Source organism: Chelonoidis abingdonii, chromosome 1 (genome assembly GCF_003597395.2).
Source record: "Chelonoidis abingdonii isolate Lonesome George chromosome 1, CheloAbing_2.0, whole genome shotgun sequence".
Classification (NCBI taxonomy): domain Eukaryota; kingdom Metazoa; phylum Chordata; order Testudines; family Testudinidae; genus Chelonoidis; species Chelonoidis abingdonii.
Window position 1 is genome coordinate 266,343,929 of NC_133769.1, and position 19,903 is coordinate 266,363,831.

The 19,903-nt window shown below is 38.6% G+C and overlaps 1 protein-coding gene across 1 annotated transcript in view; it reads left to right on the forward strand.

Annotated features, from left to right (window-relative positions):
- The window catches only part of EFNB2 (ephrin B2), a 504,468-nt gene extending 485,917 nt beyond the window's left edge, over positions 1 to 18,551 (forward strand). Inside the window, exon 6 of the transcript XR_012654999.1 lies at positions 18,537 to 18,551. The gene's annotated coding sequence lies outside the window, so the exon portion shown is untranslated. The remainder of the gene's footprint in view (positions 1 to 18,536) is intronic.
- Positions 18,552 to 19,903: the final 1,352 nt, after the last annotated feature.

The following is a 19,903-nucleotide window of genomic DNA, read 5'->3' on the forward strand; positions in this document are numbered from 1 at the left end:
CCCTGATTAGCCTGCCTTGATTGGCTGCAGGTGTTCTAATCAGCCTGTCTGCCTTAATTGGTTCTAGCAAGTTCCTGATTACTCTAGCGCAGCCCCTGCTCTGGTCACTCAGGGAACAGAAAACTACTCACCCAGTGAACAGTATATTTGCCCTCTACCAGACTCCTGTACCCCACTGGTTTGGGTCTGTCACATCAGGAATATCATTAGTTTCATTTTACATAGTGCATCACATTGCAAGTTTATGTATTGTTTTCTATCAACGCCACCCATACATTTTTTCTTATTTGGTTTTCCTGTAGCTGTCTTCCAAAGTGTGTCAATGTTTTTAAAGTTCTTCACTCCTTGTGATGGTTTCTAGGTTATGATTAGCAACAGAGAAGGACTCAAACCTTAACCCGAGCTCTCTCACTACTACACTTCTGTCTCTAGGTCAGATCCAAAACCAGCTGGACCTGATTGCCTTGTTCTAATTCAAATATGTCTGTAATCTTGTGAGCATATTCTTCCAAGATTTCAGCCCCAAATGGTGGAGATTTAACAAGAACAGCTTGGGAGACTTCAGTTCTGTCAAAGCCAGTCTGAATCCTAACCCTGAATTGGACTCACAAGTGCAAAATCTAATTCACATGTAAATCTGGCCACCACATGCTCAGTCTACCTGTAATAATCAAGTCAAAGAAAGACACTGAGATGAATTTCCACACAGTAGTTTTCCTTATTCTTAACTCCAACAATTTAGGCAGACAGTGTGCTGAGGGAAACAACTGTTACCTTTTATTGTACAAGAATAAACTCTCCTAGGAAATATCCACAGTAATGTAGATTGCCTGTTCTTTATACAAGGGCAACAAAGCCCCAATAACTTCAGTATCCATTTCTCTTAGGACATGAAAAATGGACATATGCATTGGTCACTCCACCTCTGATGACAAGTTCTGTTACCTAAAATGGGCAAGGGAGTTCCAGGTACAATACCTAACTACCCTTTCTAGCCCTACAAATCATTCATTACATATCTCCCAGTAATCTGTTTTTTTATGTCTTTCTTGAAAGACCAAGCTTATTTAAGGAGGTGGAGTGGGGGAGAGAGGGAATTGACTGCATCAGCTTGTGCTGACCAGCAGGAAATCCTGACACCAGCAGGAAATCCTGGTGTCAAAGGTTACCGTGTCTCTGACTATGAAGTAACTGTCACCTGGCAGTGTTGAACTGTATTATCCAGTAATGCAGAACTTCGTATTATTCCTTTCTGAAGAGCTGGTAACAGGTGAATTGGATGCTGTAGTTATGTCTGACATAAAACTTTTCTTTGAATGTTTTTAGGAAGCAGGGAATATTTGTAAAATTTATTTTTTGACTTGGAAATATTTTTATTAGCACCTTTACATGCAATTTAGTTGTTCTGCTGCTTTTGGAAGCAGTTGTTCTTTGTTGTATATATAATAATTGGAATTGGTGACAGGATCCATGTGTTCCTGATTTTATGGCACACAGTGCTGTTTATCTCTGTTACTTGTTATGGTTCTTTAAATCAGTAACAAATTCTCTTCCTCCTTCAGAATTTCCTTGGGATGAGATAAGCACAGGTGAAATACAACATGTGATTAAGATAGAAAATATGTGCAAGGTTACTTAGGGATTGTATAGATTCATAGATTCCAGTGACAGAAGGAATAGCTGTGATCATCTAGTCTGACCTCCTGTATAACACAGGCCATAAAACTTTCCCCAAAATAATTCCTATAACGCATCTTTTAAAAAAAACCATTTGATTTAAATATTGTCAGTGATGGAGAATCCACCAAGAGCCTTGGTAAATTGTTCCAATGGCTAATTACTCTCACTATTAAAAATGTACACCTTATTTCCAGTTTGAATTTTCTAGTTTCAACTTCCAGCCATGGGAGCATCATACCTCTCTCTGTTATATTGAAGAGCCATTATTAAATATTTGTTCCCCAAGTAGCTACTTTTAGATTGTAATCGTCAGCCCTTAACCTTTTATTTCTTAAATTGAATTTATTGAGCTCTTTGAGTCTATCACTATAAGGCAGGTTTTCTAATCCTTTAAGCATTCTTATGGATCTTCTCTGAAGCCTCTCAAATTTATCAACATGCTTCTGAAAATTTGGGTACCAGAACAGTACACAATATTCCAACCATGGTCATATCAGTGCCAAATATAGAGGTATAGTAACCTCTAAACTCCTACTTGAGACTCCCCTGTTTTTGCATCCTGGGATCTCATCAGCTCTTTTGGCCACAGCATCACACTGGGAGCCCATGTTCAGCTGATTATCCAGCATGATCCCCCAAACTCTTTTCAGAATCACTGCTTTCCAGGATACAGTCCCCCATCCTGTACATATGATCTACATTCCTTATTCCTAGATGTATACATGTACATTTAGCCATATTAAAACACTTATTGTTTGCTTTTGCCAGGTTTACCAAGCTGTCCAGATGGCTCTGAATCAGTGACTTGTCCTCTTAATTATTTACCAGTCCCCCATTTTTTGTGTCATCTGAAAACAGTATCAGTGATGATATATGTTTTCTTCCAGGTCATAGATAAAAATGTTAATATTCTACGGCCAAGAACAAATCCCTGTAGGATCCCACTGGAAACACACCAGCTAGGTGACTATTCCCCATTTATAACTACATATTGAAACCTATCTGTTAACCAGCCTTTAATGTGTGCCATATTAATAGTATACAATTCTAATTTTTTAATCAAAATGTCATCCAGTATCAAATCAAATGCTTTACAGATGTCTAAGCATATGACATTAACACTATTACCTTTGTCAACCAAATGTGCAACCTCATCAAAAAAGATATCAGGTTAGTGTGACAGGAACTATTTTCCATAAACGCTTGTTGTTTTGCATTAATTACATTACATTTGAGCAGTAGTCTTTTTGAACTCCACTGGAGTGCTCACTTCATAAAAGCCCAGGACGCTACCTATTTATTAACAAAAAACGCTATCATTCCACAGTGGGTCATCATGGACAATTCTGAGATGTTGTCACTGGCTGGCCAGGCAAAGGCATAATGCAAGAATTTTCAAAAACTGAGGGGACAGAAAAAACAAATCCTCCCCAGCCCACAATATTGATAGTAATGGATTCTCCATTCCTCCCATAGTTTTTACTGAGCTTTACCTACTCTTCCTCCATTTCATGAAGCCACACCCTGACTATGCAAATGCAGACAAATTCAGTAGATTCATGATGGTAGTAGGAGTGTGCACTTGGAAGGCTTAAAGGAATGCAACTATGGTACAGTTAACAATGATGGATATTGTATCTTTGTGTAAGAAATGGTGAAGCATCTAGTAGACTGCGAATTGAAGAGGCTATAGGCCTTGTAGGAAGTCAAACACAGCTGGACAAACTGTGCCATTTGAAGCTGGAACTTACATGAATACCGCCTGTGCTTGGCATGGAAACCAAATCATATATTTTTTATGACAACAGGGAGGGAATGATGTTAATTCATGAAATATATAGCATTTAATATTAACATATTCCTAGTAGCTTTTACTTAACAGTATAGGTACATTAAAATATTTTTAATTGTTGCGTCTGGATAAGGAAGGTTGTTGAGTTATGATATGCTGACAATAAATTGAAATATACTTATGGACATTAAAAGCAGAAGCGTCCTGTGGCACCTTATAGACTAACTGACGTATTGGAGCATGAGCTTTCGTGGGTGAATACCCACTTCGTCGGATGCATCCGACGAAAGCTCATGCTCCAATACTTCTGTTAGTCTATAAGGTGCCACAGGACTCTTTTCTGCTTTTACAGATCCAGACTAATACGGCTACCCCTCTGATACTTGATAGACATTTAAATCCTGCAAATCAACATTATTAAATGACCAGACATGCAGGTCAACTGCAATAAGTAACCAGTGTAAAATAACAAATCATTAAAAATATGCTTGACAGCATTTCTTGCCTCTGACAGCAGTGAGAAAGAACTATATATAGGGACAGGATATCAAAGTGGAGCTTAACGAAGGCTTTCATGTCATAGACTCCTATTATAGAATCAAACCACTTCTCCTTTGGCCTTGCAATTTTAACTCCTCAGTAAAATTACCAGATTGTAATGTTCCCTCGGGTACATTTAATACATAGTTTCTTTAATTTTGCTTCTTAAGCTGAATACCTGTCTATCCTTCTTAGAAGTTACATAAATGCCCCTGAGAACTACTGAATAATTTACTGAGATAATATTTTGAGCCATCATATAAATAGTAATAGTAAAGCCAGACTGGATATGTGAAAGGAAAAGAAGTTTAGGTGCTACTGACAGATATTAAGCTGCAAGTGTCCCCTGAGTTTTAGCAAGAAGTTTAGTCTGTGGCTGCAAGTTTATGCTTTACTTTTTGGATAAATGTAAAAATTGTCATATGCAGTATCATTTCAAAGTCCTGAGTACAAAATAAAAAACATGCACTCATTAAAACTTTCCTGGATGGGGATTAAGGGAGTGTAATTTGTCAGTGAACCAGAAATCGTTGCAGGGGTTGTGGTTCAAGCTGATAAGGAGTTGGAGGAAATTCCCTCCCACTGTTAGTAAAACTGGAAAGCGGAAACCTGAAGTAAGACTGCTTTAGCTGATAACAGAGAAATAAAATTATCTTAAACTAAGTATTTTTTTCTATTAGATTTATTGAGAGGAAAATATTAATACAATTTATCATTAAGCTGAAAGTTAAGTATATGTGAAACTTCAATATTTTATTTTTGCATGACAGCTGTATTAATTGACTTTTTAGATGATAAAGTATAACCCAGTAACGTGACCGAATTAGTAAGTGGTGTTAGTTTAGGTAACCTGAGTCAGTTTTCAGTTTACTTTTTAAGGTCCTATTTAAAATGATTGCAAATTGCTCAATTGATGTTAATTTGGTCCTTTTATCTATGCAGAATCATTAAATAAATTGCGTTTATGAGCTGTGCTGTACTTTGCAGGATTTGGAACATATGGTGCAAGAGTCCTAATCAAAATGAAGAATAAAATCTCCTCAACTTTTTGGAGCCAAGTACTGCAGTTTTCACTTGTTTCACACTCAGGCAAAGCTAAAAATGAAGTGGGAGTTTTGGCTGCAAAACGACTAAGGTTAGATGTATACTAGTTACATTACAGAACATATTGGTCTCCTCAAACATACATAAAGTAAGAGGTCAGGGGGATAGCAACCCATGAGTCTCAGTGCATGCTCCAGTCTTTGGCCATTTTTTCATGTTTTAAGTTTGAACAAAGAATCGGAAGAGAGACAGGTTTGGTGATCTTGGTTCCTAACAGATGCCAGTCTGGAGTCCCTTACAGAAAAGGCTGAAGAATTTCAGTGAAGTTAAACATTTTCTATTGGCTTTTTGGGCTATTGTACAGAAGTTAATAGGAAATTGTATCCCTGATATATAATGGTTTAACAAAAAAAAAAACATCAAAACTATGGAAAGGACACCATTCCCTGTTCAATGCTTTGAGTTTGTATGGTAATTAAATTTCTAGAAAACCTTTTTGGTTTATGCCCTATTACATTCTCATGAATGACATTATACATTAGATTTTCTCATAAGAGAGATATTTTAGAACTATAGTTCTGTCACACTTGACAATACCTATTTAAGAAAAGATCTATCTGTCTATCTATCTATCTGTCTATCTATTGGGCTAAATTCTCTTCTCCAGTTACCCTTGTGTAATTCCATTGACTTCAGTGACGTTGTATCTGGTGCTACTGAGAGGAGAATTTGGCTCATAAGGCAATATTTTTTCTTCATCTCTACAGAGTACTTCCATTCACAACAATAAATGTTCAACACAATGACTGAGGCAAGAATATAGCCTTATTATAATAACACAGAGACTGAATTGCATTTGTCTTCTACAGAGAGTGTGAGGGGCATATAGATATTCAGTAGATGGAATGATAATATTCCATTTTATCTTTACATAGTTTGGGTCAGTTCCTACAGTCTTTGCTTAGGTCAGATTTTACCATTGTTCAGTGTCCAGTGCTCCCAATGAAATCAGATGAAGGCTTGCACTAGAGGGTGGAATACGGATTTCAGTCCTTAGGCAAAATTTCACACTAATCTTTAAAGGGAATTTGCCTGAAAAGGGGCTTTATATAGTTGTAAGATTAAGCCCATTCTGTGTAACTCAAAATCAGCTAAAAAAAATCTAAAACAATTAAAGTAGTAAATCTGTATATCACAAGTTCAGATAAACCCAAATTTGTTTAAAATGTCTTTTCTGCCTCTATTGCCTGTCAACAATGAGAGAGAGACAGAGAAATAAAAATAGAGTTTGAAAGACAAAATGCCTCTGGTCTTGATTATACTTTTCAGTTGACATTAATTAGGAAGGTTATCTGCCATTTTAGACCAAAATATACTTCCATCCTACACCTATCTTTCTTCATTGTGATTGATGTAGATTATTTAAATCATGAATGATGAATTGTGAAATGGAAACATTAGAGAATATTTGTATTTATGTTATAGAAACTGACCCCAATCATCATGTTTGCTGCAACTTTCTGCTTGTGGTGGATCTTTGCTGGACAGATGTGTATATATTGTAAAAAATGACATGCCAGCCAGGGGATCTACCTTATTCTAGGGTCCAGGTTATCTGACAATAAGCATAATATATTCTAGACATAGCAAGGTGGCCTTTGTACTGCAACACAATGCAGCTAAGCTGGATAATAAAGTGTGTGTGTGTGTGAGGAGGAAAAGGAGAAATGGGAGAGCTGGGTCTTTATTTCTAATATACACATAAAATTTCAAAATATTTCCCACAACCTCTTTATAATAATGGCCTAGAGTCTGATTGTAATTATTAAGGCTGGCATATGACTACATGAATCATGCACCAAAATGGAGGTATATTACACTCCGTTTCAAATAATTTGCACTGTCCCTAGTAAGGCTCATTAAATACCATTACTGTTCAGTTAGAGGGTTGCTTACTGCATATAAGGGTTGCTTTGCATTTTCTAACATGTTATATTATCAAATACACCATACAGAAACATTGATGAAATTAAACAAAAAAAAGTATATCTACAAAACTCAATTTCTTTACAGAGATATGGGTCTGATCCTGATCCCATTGACTTCAGAGGAAGAAGACTCAAACTTGTTATTTTTTAAGAGATGGAATCTTTGAGAGCTAGGTGATGATTTTTTGGCCCAATTAAACCCAAGTGGAAGATATGAAGATATATCTTGCGGAGTGAGGAAAGGAGTAGAACCCATTCCACAGCATGCTGCCCATTTGTTTCAGATTCATGAAGGGCCTTCCACATGGCACGGGATTTTTGGGGAGTGTGAAGGGAAGAGGGCAGAGAGACTGTGGGATGGTGCTATTTGCAAAATTATTTCTCTCTTCATCACTGCAGATATCCATCGCAAAGTTAATACTAACTTATGCTGATTCTCTCACCGCAGAATATCACCATCCACTCCCATGCATGGGGTTTTGGAGCCATGAGACAGATCTGCTCATGTGGCTCCTACAGGACCCTGATGGCAAGGTCCTGTATAATTTAGTGAAGAATGATAAATGTTCTGTAGAATTTTTAAACCAACCTACAGAATTGTACAGCAGAGATTTCATTGTCTATTCAATTCTACATGTTTTTAGAACAATTTCTTTTAGAAACCTTGTCATAAGTAGATAGGTAAGGGTTAATTTTCTTTTACCTGTAAAGGGTGGAAAAAGGGGGAACCAAACACCTGACCAGAGGACCAATCAGAGACCTGGATTTTTTTTAAAGTCTGGGAGGGAACTGGAAACTCGGGGTCTTTTTGTTTTCCTCGGCTGTGAGTAAACAAGCTTTTCTTCTAACTCCATCTTCTTTCAAATATTCTACGTATCAAGCTATGAGCCATGAGAACTACAAAAGGAACAAAGAAAAAAACTAACGGCTGTGATATGCCTATGTTATGTAATAGTCTGTCATGCGGATTGTTGATTTGCGGACTGGCGTTAATGGAGGCTATCTTTATGAAACCAGCACTAGTTCTCTATTCCTGATTTTCTTATAAGCCACATCCCTGTATTAAGTTTTAAATGCCCAGAGTTGAGTATATGTAATTTTCTTTCTTTTTTATATAGCTTTTCTTTTTAAAAACTATTGTGGGGGTTTCTCTTTCCTAGTGAGGCAAAGAGCCGAGGAGGAAATTTCTGTGACCCGAGTTTGTTACATCTAGTGACAGTGGGCGGCGGCGAGCGGAAAAGCCCAAGCTCTGTGTCTTACTTTCCTATTGTCCCAGGGCGGGAAAAGCTATGGGACAAAGGGAGGGGTGAAATCTCTTGTGGAGCCTGGACTAGGTTTGTATGCCCCATAGTCCTGGCGGAAGCTAGATTGCCTCTCTGTTGTATTCAAAGGAATAGGACACCATCGCCATCCGGCTAACCCCAGGAAAGGGAGAAAGCTGACGCCGGGATGAATTAGACAGGGCTCTGACGGTCTTGGAGAGGCTCACCCAAGGAAAGGTTTTGCGGCCCATATGTATAACCAACTGGGGCCCTGAACACCTGCCGCAAAACTTCGGCTTGGTTGGATACCTTGTCCGGCGCCTTTGAGATAAATCCAATGCTGGACCTTTATAGTGAGCTTTGCGGTGGCTTACTAGTAACACCCTATTCTGCTATACGCCACAGGTCCATGATCTGGTGACAGTTTCTTATCGTTTCTTCTCACCTCCACAACTGGTATTTCTGTTCCCCTCTCCATATTAATTCATTATTAACCTTTCCAAAGGCCGAGACAAGTTTAGCTGCTATTACAGAAGCCCACAGTAGCAGGTCAGCAAGCAGTGTGTATAGCCAGACTGATTGCTACACGCCGTCATTGAAATGATCAGGTCATCTCAGTGCCCCTCAAAACTCATTGGCATGGAGGTCTGAGTAATGTCTACACCATTTAGCCTCAAGGCTTTTATATCCACAAAATTTAACACTATTCCAGTGTGAGTGCTCTAATCTGCATTTGGCGGACATAGCACTACTTCGCGAGGAAGTGGGTGGAACTGTCGCGTGTTTGGATAGCAAGTGGGGTGTCGCTTCGCCCAGCTTAGCCTCGACAGGAAATATGGACCAGTGCCTGGTGGCAGCGATGAGGCTATTTTGGGGATTCTGGCTTCCTTCGCTTTTACTTACAGCATTCTGTCAGGGACCGGAGGGCGCAGAACTAAGGCCGGAAGAGGTGGGGTGTGAGCGTGGAATGCCGCCCAGGAAGAGAGACGGGGGTTGAGCGGTTTGGGGAGTGCCACAGGAAGGTCCGCAGGATTCCCCTTTGGCGAAGGCGTTGAGTGGGGTGGGATCTGCCGAGCACAGCTGGGCGTCAAGGCACCCCCCCAGCACTGGAAAGTCCCACTGCCGATGCACTCTTAGGTCCTTATGTATTGATTTTTTGAATTTCAGGTTATAATTATGGTTTCACTATTTATAAGAATATATTGTTATTTAGGCAGCCTGGTGTTTAAGACACTGGACCTTAGTGGTGCTTAACCAGCAGAGCAAGTGTTGAAAAATCGGCGTTACGGGCGGGTCGGTGTCGTGTGTGGGCTTTGAATAGGAGCTATGTTGTACTCAATATTACTTAGTATGGATTTCTTGTTCGCCGGCGACTTAAGCGCCGCAAAATCGCCCACATTCATTTAGGAATACAGGTATTAATTAATACTCTATCATATGCATATGAGGGGCTTATATTACAGTCATGCCATTCACACACACACACACATGACACTAACACAGCTCATGTTCTTGGCTGTTGGTTACCAACTATTGTTCCCCTTAACTGCCCACTGGCCAGGCCGTTGAGTTTAGATGGGGGAGGGTGGAGCCGGGTTCTGCCGATCTCGGATCGTGTAACCTGCCCTCCAGGAATGGGACAAGACGCAGACCTTGTTTCTATTATTCTTGATAGGGTAGGCGTTTTTTTCTGTTTCTTGGTTTTATTTCTGTTTAGTACTTTGACGGGTGTGGGTCTTCTGTGCGAAGACACCTCTTTTATAGCAGCTACTTCCTTTATTATGCCCCAAATCCAACTGGAGATTATCAAAATCTGACCGTCGTGTCCGTTGCGTGTCCGTTGCCGTCTTAGCATGGTTATCTGCTTTTTTTTCTGAGGTGTATGCTCCCAATGACTGCTCAAAGAGAGGCATTTTCTAAAGAAGGTGCTTGCTTCTAATCCCTGAGGTACGTCAAATAGTCTGCTCTTCTTTTATTGCGGCACATCTTCGACAAGTTGTATTTTGTCTTTTGCCCTTCTGCCCTCCCATTCCCTCTTTAACTGCTGTAGCTGTCTGGACGGATGAAGGTTCTTCCAAGCCCTCGACGTCATTCACACCTCATTGTACAGTCAATGGCGCAATTATTTCAGAGTGGGGCGGGTGAGTATCTTATTGTCTACTCTAAAAAGGCCACGTTTCTTTTCATATGTTATACTTTCTATTACTATTCATTATTACTGTATTATCTTTCTTCCTAGCTGACCGCCTTTATGAATATATTGGATACAAAGTTTTCTACCAATTTTCTAATACAAAGTTGTATGAGAGAGGCACAATGCCAAGTCATATGAAATACAAAATCAAACAGTGAACAGAAGTTACAATGCAGGCAAGTGTAGTGAATGGTGAACAGAACTTACATTAATAAAGTGAACAATTAAAAACAATTTCATTTATCAGTTCTACACCTATATAAGAAAAACACTCAAAAATTGGGACTGTCCCTACAAATCGGGACATCTGGTCACCCTAACTGGACCGGGTCTCAAAAAATCAAAGTTAAATCCCCAGCTTTCCTGGTTCAGGTTTTCCTTTTCTTAGTGATTAATAATCAAGATCTTTGCCATTGTTTCAAGCTAAGAAGAATGTCTGTCATTTGATGTCATTACGTCATGCACTGTTTTCCATGGACCTAACTGCAAGGTCATACTGACCTGCTATATCTTTCAGTTTGAGAACCTGCTGTGAACAATAGACCTCTAGTGCATTTGTTTCTGGACAATATGGATAATATGAAAAGCATTTTGAAAGTGTAAGTAAAAGCCATCAGTTTCAGCAGAAATAATTGCCCCATTTGCCATGGAAACTAGAAGACTTTACGAAAATGCACTCAACTGTTTTCCATAGTGAGCTAAAATTATTCTAAAAATAGGCTTTGTGCCGGGTATGAGTTGGCCGATATGCCCAGATTTAACTTTGCAAGACTTTACAAGCAAAGAGTAAACACTTGAGAATATATTTTGAGGGGCTTGGAAGTATAACAACTGGGTTCCCTTTTCAGTGGCTCTTTCCTCTTCTAAAAAACCCAGCTTGCTTTCCATAAAGGAGATGGCTAGTGCTCGTAAACAGCTATGATTTACAAAGGTGTTAAAATTGAATCTTTAAGAAAAAGTTAAAATAAATATTTGTAGCTCCCCCTCCTCAACTGACTCTTTCTCTTTTCGTCTTTCCTACAAGTTGAAGCTCCTACCCAGACCATCTGTTATCTCCCCTTTTTGTGCCAGTCCTCCTAAACTGCACCAGATTTTATTTTTTTTTTTTGTTCCTTAGATGCCGCAGCCTCTTCAGACAGCTATTGCTACTCCCTTTTGACTGAATCAGTTGATACAAGAAAGACTGTATCTGGGAAGTGTGAGGACACAGGACTTCCCATTGTGAACAGGAATGGAAATTGTGAAGCAGGGACACATAATGATGTGTTATAATACAGAAATGTTTTTAAAGATGACTGATCGTTCATTAATTCTGAACTGAAACTGATAGTGAGTAGAACTGCTGGCATCAGGATTAAAAACAAGAGAGAGAGAAGCAAGAGCTGGGCAGAATCGAATGTAAAAAAGAAAGGTAGGTTGTGGAAAGACTGTGGGGAAGTTAATGAAAAAATAAAAATGTAGGAGACCAAAGTAGAACAGTAAATACTGTAAAAATAAGTGCATATGGGCTGAATTGTGGCTTTGCCAAAAACCCTGCATATGGGGCAATGAGTTATTCTGCTCCTCAAGGAGCAGAGTAGGAAGCAGAGTCACAATCTTCCTCCTGGTTCCACCCCCCTGATTTATGAATGACAATCTGTGTCTGCCCAATACCACACACAACTGGTGTAGCTGCAAAGGCTCTGCCCATTCCCACCTCCTCCTGCAAAGTCCCCACTTATACATATGGGGAGGAACTTTTAAGTGTCTTCATGGAAGCCATTCACCTATCTGCCAGCAGAAGACTGACCACCATCTTGCCCCAAGTTAAAAAAGTAAAAAACTTCTTTCACCATGCTGGTAAAATAAGTATTCTAGTGGTCCCATTTTAAAACACATTGATTCATCATAAACCGATTAAGGAATCTGTCATCATATTCTTTGTACTAAGCTTTAGGCTGTGCGGTGTAGCAGTAAAAACTTAAAAACCTTCAGTGACTCTCAGTAAGATGGGCAGGAGTCCCCCTAAAGGCCACCTAGAGGATTAGAAGAGTTGAAGTGATAGGTAAGGCATTTTCACTGTCAAAAAGGAGCATCATCAGGAAATTATGGAGGTTTTTTTTATGGGGCAACTTAAATTTTCAAAATTGGTCTAAAAATAAATGTTGTGGTATGTTTCATATTTAACTTTGGCTGACAATCTGCTTTAGCTTTTAGTGACACTTGGTTTTATAGACATGTTATTCCATGGAGTAAATGTTTAAGATATTATTTTGCATGAGTGGAGAGCTAGCTTTAAGCTTGCTCTGAATAGCTGTATAATATTAATGTTCCTTCAACACATCAGTAATTTAATTCATTACATTCGTTTAATGTAACTATTCGCACGGGAGTTGGGTATAATTATCTTTTAGTCCCTGACTTTACACCTCTGAGACTACAAATCAATGCTTGGTGAGGCCACCGACAATTATTCTAATCAAAGAGATGTAATACATGCAAAGCTGGTTGGCTTCATTTCTTAGAGGTCTAAAGACCACTGTACCTCCTAGAACTATACTGAGGTTTGGCACAATTGTGAGTTGGCAGACTTTGCTCAGAAGAGACACAAACCTAAATGAGCCTGAACAGAAAAATACACTTTCACCCCACTGGAGGGCTGAGGTGCACAGACAAGAGCAGTTAATGAAAATCTGCATTGTGTCTGCCTCCACTATACCTGCCCTTTGGATAATTTTGGATCTTGGACTCTGGTGTCATCAATCCAATAAAGCTTTGGAATTTATTACTCTGAGAAAGAGTAAATGTGTTGTTTGAAGGCAGTGTGTAGATTTAGCTGAAAACAAAGGTTGTCAGTGCATTCTAATAAAGTAGATTGTTCTGAGTAATGAAAAGCCTGTATAAACTGACAGTGGGGGAAGTCAGTCACTTGTCTCTTTTATCTTTTGCTTTCTGTTATTGTATTAGATATCTTTCACGGAATCCTTCTTAACTTCTGTCTAAAATAAAATGAGACCTAAAATAATGGATTCAAATATTTGATCTTCATAAAATGCCAATGTAAACACATCGAAAGTTTCAGAAACTCATCTACAATGTTAAACTCTTCTATTTCACACTGTTACTATGATGATTGTCCAGACAGCATTAAAATCACAAATAATGAAAAAGTCAATAAAAAACAATCACGCAGCATTTTTGTTTCTGTAGATTCCTAGAAGGCATATTAAAAAATCACATGATCATGTAGCAATAAAATCCCAAGATACTTTCAGATAACTGTACTCAGATGGGCAAAAGCATTTATTTCAGATCCAAAGGTTTTATTATGCATCTGCTATTATTTGGGTTAGCACTGAAAATATGCTTGGGCCTATATAATACCCAAATATCAAGATAATCTTTGTCCTGGAGATCTTGCAATTTTGAAGAGAGACTTAAAATAAAATGGATGGGGATATCTAGAGGTAGGAGGTATCCAAAGTTGGGAAACTTTACCTTTCTATTCCCCTCCCCCACCTTCTTCCCACTTTAATCTAACCTTTTTATCTCCCAAAGAGTCAGTTGAAGCTTCCTTGCTGTAAGGAAGTTAGTTCAGATGAGAGATAGATAGGAGATCAAGGAAGTTGTTGATATACTTATTGGGGTTGGCACGCACACTTTCCTAGCTGAGGTGGAGTGGCTTGTCTCAGGTTAGGTTAGTTCATTTGCTAGATATTTGACATAGTCAGATTATGTATGGTGTTTGGTTGGCTTTTCTTTCAGATATTTAAAGTACTGTGGCCTGTGTATGGTACATGGCTGTCTTTGATAGATGCATTATAAATTATGTAAATAAATGAAAAGCAAGCCTGACCTGCTTATTTGCCAAACCCTCTTACATTGAGATGTACTATGTAAGTTACAGAGAAGCTGCCAGAGTTTAATTTGCATAAGGTTCTACAGAAGCTAAAGCAGATGCTTTCTTGGAGTTCAGCTTTGAATTATTGTGTTCAAAAATACGTCCCAAATCATCTGAACTTCAACTAGATTTGGCTTTATTTTAGATGTGAAAATATCAACTTTTGTTTCAGTTCCACCAGAAACCATGAGTCAGGTTAAGTTTACTTGAAATTAGTCCTCTTGAAATGGCTGTGAACCATGAAGAGCCATTTGGTGGCCCTGGCACAAGGTTCAGATTTCATATGATCTATAGTCTGTCCTGCACTGCAGGTTAATTCACTTTGCATAGTGGAAAGTGAACAGAAGTCACTGAGAACTAGTAAAGCTCTATGCTATAGATTCTTTAAAAGGGGTAGGGCTACAAAGACGCGTAACAGCTAGAGAGCCTGTTAGTCACACACAAGGATGTTTTGAACAATGCTGTTGATTTGTTTTCAAAAACTGGACATTCTTGTCTTTTGAGGCAGACTGCAGTGAAAAACCTCAGGCAAAAATAACTTACCTCAACAAATAGAGTATGTCAGTATTTTCTTAATGTACACTGAGTAAAACACTGCTGTGCAAAAATAAATGTGAAGCACTTTACAGACTTAGCCAAGCACAACAAGGCTGATTATTCTATAAGGTAATTGTCTATTATCTAGTACATCAAAGTTGTTGTTGTTTTTTAAATTTGCAATGTAGTTATTACAATGTGATTAAAATTGCATATATATTCATGTTATTGCTGAGGTTTCTCTATGTGAATTTGAAATTTTGTATATGGCATTCCTTTCAGAATCCCTTCCAACAAATTTTGACTCAGGTCTCTCAGCATGTTTGCTTAATTTCAGTTATAGGCTGCTGCAGTGCCAGTATATTGTGGAATCAAGGGGGGAAATGAACATCAGAAATTATCAGGGCCTTTCAGGTAAAAGCAAATTAATTCTATTTTCCTAGCTAGAAAACATGTAGCAGCAACAAGGAAATAATAGGAAAGAGAGCAGAAAAATTGTCATGAAAAGGAAACCATATATAAGAAGTAAAGAAAATAGAACTCTCTGTATGTATTTGGCACAAATTCTTCTTCTCTACAAAATGATATCCTGTATTGTTTGGAGTCATGGACAAGTTCCTCCAATAGTGTATGTTAACTGTACCAGAAGATCTAACTTAAGCACTGTAATATTATTTAATTATTGATGCAACTCTGATTACTATACAGTAGTTGATCTATCTGCATAGATCTCCTTTTCATGGACAGTTTCTTCTCTGATTATAGAATACCAGGGTCATCTAGTCCAACCCCCTGCTCAAAGCAGGACCAGTTCCCAGACAGATTTTTGTCCCAAATGGCCCTTTCAAGGATTAAGCTCACAAGCCTGAGTTTAGCAGGCCAATGCTCAAACGACTGAGCTATCCCTTCCCCCCTTCAGTAGCTTTTGTCCCTTGCTCCATCTCTTGGACAACTATAGGTAGTTTGAAAGTAGGGACCAGAACTGGTTGAAAGTGTATAACCTGATTTGTGAATCCAACCCACAAGGTTAATTTGCCATTATCATCTAATTACTTGTTTATGAGTATAATTGGACAGCTAATGGTTATTTGAGAAAATATTTGCCAATTTTAGCATGAATAATTGCTCATCTGAAAACATCATATGGGAAGTTGGCTACTTATTAATTGTTATTCATGATCCTCCGGATTCGAATGTTTGTCAGCAGTCAGGGAGCAGAAACAATACCATGTGACTCAGATGACCAAGCACCTGGCAAAAATAACAAATAGCAATTAGATAAAGAAAACAGGTCACAAATACCCTACAGTCTGGAAAAGATATGTCTAGAGTATTCAGCAAGGAAACCTGTTTGAAAATAACCAACTAACCAAAAAGGGGATCTACATTTGTAATGAATATAACAAGCAACAAATAATTTGACCAACTCCAGTGAGGAGACACCATCTAAAGTCTATCCATGTATTAACTGGAATTGTCAGAATGATTTCAAAGAGCTGACCCACATGGTAAGGGCAACAGGAATTCAATTTATGTTTGAATAAATAGTTACAGAACAGCTTCTTATGTTACCAGCTTTCCATATATAGACATCGAACAACAATGGTGACATGAACTGACCCCTGTTCATTACGCCGTTGAGGAAGCGTGATCTCAGAACTTATTTTGCTAAGAAGACAAGTTATGATATAATTAGTTACTTCTAGAAATAAAGAGCTTAGAATTTATGTTCTCTCTTTTATTCACACTAACGGAGAAAAGGAAAAAAAAGAAAAGAAACAAAGAAAGATTGAGTTATTTCTTGATACTGTTTATTTTTCTTCCTGCACAGCTCCTTTGGTCTTACTAATGTGCACATTCAACTATTTCTCTCTCTAAATGGTCTCAATGCCACCAGATGGGACAGAACACCAGAGCCAGGAGGTGCGTGGGTTACATACTTCCCCTAGCTGAGAAAGCGCATCCCGAGTTTCAGAGACTTCCCAGTTGAAATCCTGAAATCCCACTTGTAACACCGACAGACCCCGGATGTCATCAGGCGGTCTCTATCTCTCGCTCTCTCTCATTCTTTCTCTCTCTCTGCCACTAGATGGGACAGAAGACCACATCTAGGAGATATAGATATATTGTCATAATGTTTTCTTATGTTAGATAGTTTCTGTTGGTGAAATTTTGCACTGATAGCCTTCCAAATTGTGCTACATAGTGACTTTGCTGGGAGGAGTAACCTCCACCTGGCTAACTGTCTGCAGCAGTGGCCAGGGTCATAATGGGAGGGAGGATTCATCACTTAGATTTCAGATGCTTTCTGAACTTCTGACTTTTTGGGGTTTGTTTTCCCATTAGAACATGTAGGTTGAGATTCTATTCTGCACCTTCACGTACTTATACCGCTGGGGGAATGTAGGGAAAGAGGCGAGGTGGCAGGACACCAACTTTATGCCCTTGAGATTCTGAGCTGCTGTGGGGTCCAAAACTACCCCTAGCATTAATAAGAGCATCCCATAAATTGGGGGTGAGGGCCGAGGTTAACTGTTTACAGCTATCCTACACTGCACCTATACTCTTTCATCCAATTTCAGATAAATTCTGAATCCTGGAACAGCATATAGTGGCTGGCATAGGGGACAGAATGTGATCCATCATCTGAAAAAAATCACTTCCACTACGTTTAAAATAAGTTTGCTTACAATACCATGGAATACAGTCAGCCACAGTTTAAGGGCAACTGCACCTGTGTTCCCCCATGTGGTCCATGCACACTTTGCTTCCGGCTCCCAACTGTCACCTCTCTTGAGTGGAGATCTGTATCTTACTCTCTTCTGACCAGAGATTTTAAGGCTACAGGAGGCCTCACAGTCCTACTACACCCTACCCCAGGAGATAGCAATGTTGGCATAAAGGAGCAGCACAGGTGGGTCTGAACTTGAGAGGCTACTATTTTGGAAACCCCAGAGACCTATGATCAGTGTATTGTCTGCAGTTGTAAGTTACCTCATAGCTCCTCCCAAGCAAGCACATTTATTCTTAAGGTAGAATTATTACAGACAAAACATATTAAAATAAAAAAATCTACACATGTACTAAAAATAGCTTACTGGAGGTCACCCCCACCTCCAACCTAGGGCTCTGGTAGGTGTCAGTCCTTAAAACCCCCATGGTTACATGTTAATCTGCCTTAGATATAGAACAAAGAGTGGGAAGATCAGCCATTTTTTTTTTTTTTGCAGCTCAGGCCTTTGATCTTGGCCTGCTGTAATAGGTAATCAGCTAACAATTGCCCTCTCCTCAGGGAGCAACTTTAAAAAGCTGGGTTTTTGCACAACTGGGGTTGGGGAATTTGGATTAACTTCTCCTTAGGGATTCCCCAGGAAAACCACATACTTATTGTCCCAAAAGTTCGTGCTTCTCTGGTACATGTTCAATATAGTCTTCTGAATTCTCAGGTCTGACATCTGTCACATCTCCCCTCTAGAGAGGTTATGTACAAGACAAGACCACGATAATACATAAACTTAATACAAGAAGGTCTTTCAAAAGTATTTCAGGAAATTGCCCTATCTGTCACACAGAAATTTAGTTCGAACAAAACATTTTTGATTCATTTTCTCTTGTACAGCTTGGCAGGGAAGGGGTACAAGCCAGAGAGAGAATCCTCTCTTCTAGAAGGAAGCGCTAGCAACAAATTCTCTTGAAATTTAGGGCTTCCTGTAGAACAGGGGTTGGCAACCTTTCAGCAGTGGTGTGCCAAGTCTTCATTCATTTAGTCTAACTTAAGGTTTTGCTTACCAGTCATACATTTTAACGTTTTGAGAAGGTCTGTTTCTCTACATCTATAATATATAACTAAACTATTGTTGTATGTAAAGTAAATATGTTTTTTAAAATGTTTAAGAAGCTTCATTTAAAATTAAATTAAAATGCAGAGCCCCCCTAGACCTGTGGCCAGGACCTGGGCATTGTGAGTGCCACTGAAAGTCAGCTCGTGTGCCGTCTTCTGCACACGTGTCATAGGTTGCCTATCCCTGCTGTAGAATCTATTATGTCTGTAATGTTTAGGATGGGAAGTTAGATTTGATTTTTTTTATTTTTTATTTTTTTTATGACGGGTTACTTTGTTGTGGGCCTCTGGTCTTCCGTTGCTGATTTTGTTGATGATGTGGATTATGATTTTGATTATCTGTTAGCAAGCCGTTATGGCATGTAAATAACGAGCAGTGCCAGCTACAAAAGTACTCCGTGAATGCCTGTTCTCACTTTCAGGTGACATTGTAAATAAGAAGCAGGAAACATTCTCTCCCATAAATGTAAAAGAACTTGTTTGTCTTAGCAATTGGCTGAACAAGAGGTAGGACCGAGTGGACTTGTAGACACTAAAGTTTTACATTGTTTTGTTTTTGAGTGCAGTTATGTAACAAAAAACCCCCTACATTTGTAAGTGCACTTTCACGATAAAGGGATTGCACTACAGTACTTGTATGATGTGAACTGAAAGATACTATTTCTTTTGTTTACAAATATTTGCACTGTAGAAACAATAAAAATAATAATATAAAGTAAGTGCTGTACACTTTGTATTCTGTGTTGTAAATGAAATCAATATTTTTGAAAGGGTAGAAAAACATCTAAAATACTTAATAAATTGCAATTTGTAGTCTATTGTTTACCTGTGCGATTAAAACTGCAATTAATCACAATTAATTTTTGTAATCGTGATTAATTTTTGAGTTAATCACTTGAGTTAACTCTGATTAATTGACAGACCTATTTTAAATCTAGTTTTCATTTCTATATTATTGAAATGAAATGTTTCTCACTGATCAAAGAAAACAATTTGAGATTATTGAATCTAAACATTTTGATGTTTCTGAATAGATTTTTTTTTTAATATCTTAAAGTTGCCGACCCTGCCACAAACAGTAATCACTTTATCGAGTGGATTTGCAGAACACATATGTAGGTATTTACAGGAGGAGAGTGAGAGAG